General features: G+C 67.4%; 1 protein-coding gene across 2 annotated transcripts in view; it reads right to left on the bottom strand.

Moving 5' to 3' along the window:
* The window catches only part of LZTS3 (leucine zipper tumor suppressor family member 3), a 47,417-nt gene extending 47,145 nt beyond the window's left edge, over positions 1-272 (bottom strand). For both annotated transcript variants that reach the window (XM_041488179.1, XM_041488181.1), the window contains exon 1: positions 88-272. The gene's annotated coding sequence lies outside the window, so the exon portion shown is untranslated. The remainder of the gene's footprint in view (positions 1-87) is intronic.
* Positions 273-595: the final 323 nt, after the last annotated feature.

Genomic DNA, 595 nt, shown 5'->3' with positions numbered 1-595 from the left:
TCGTCACCCCCCACCCCATCCCACCTCCCCCCTCTCCCAGCACCGCTTCCCAGTTCCTCCCAGTCTCTTCCCAGCCCCGAGCCTTACTCTTGGCGGGGATGCTGGGGCTGCGCCGGTGCCCGGCAGCGATGGCAGCGACGGCAGGAGCGGGCAGGGATCGGGCCGGGATCAGGGATGGCAGCCGGGCGGCCGCTCCCGTCCGAGGGGTCTCATCTCATTTTGTCCTGTGTCACCAACACACACACACACACACACATTCGCAGCCACGTTTCCCCCCCCTTCTTGCGGCAAACGGCGGCCAGCCCCGACCCCACCCCCTGTCACAGCAGCAGCCTAACAGCGAGGACCGGGAGGATGGAGGAGGATCTGCTCGCCTTCCCTTTAACTCTTCCCTCGCCACCCCCCCAGGACAGGGCTCTGTCCCCGCGGACCTGGCTGGGGATGCTGGGATGCTGTTTGCATCTCCCGCACCTTGTCGCCTTCCCCCGCAGGGCTCCGGGATGTTTGGGGTCTGCCGGTGCCCTGGCTCTGTGTCCCGCAGCCTCGCCTGCCTCATGGCCCTCGTGCCCCCCAAAAAAGAGCCCCCGAATAGAGC

This window comes from Pyrgilauda ruficollis, unplaced genomic scaffold (assembly GCF_017590135.1).
Source record: "Pyrgilauda ruficollis isolate IOZ18807 unplaced genomic scaffold, ASM1759013v1 scaffold88, whole genome shotgun sequence".
Lineage (NCBI taxonomy): Eukaryota > Metazoa > Chordata > Aves > Passeriformes > Passeridae > Pyrgilauda > Pyrgilauda ruficollis.
This window is presented reverse-complemented; position numbering and strand designations above follow the sequence as displayed.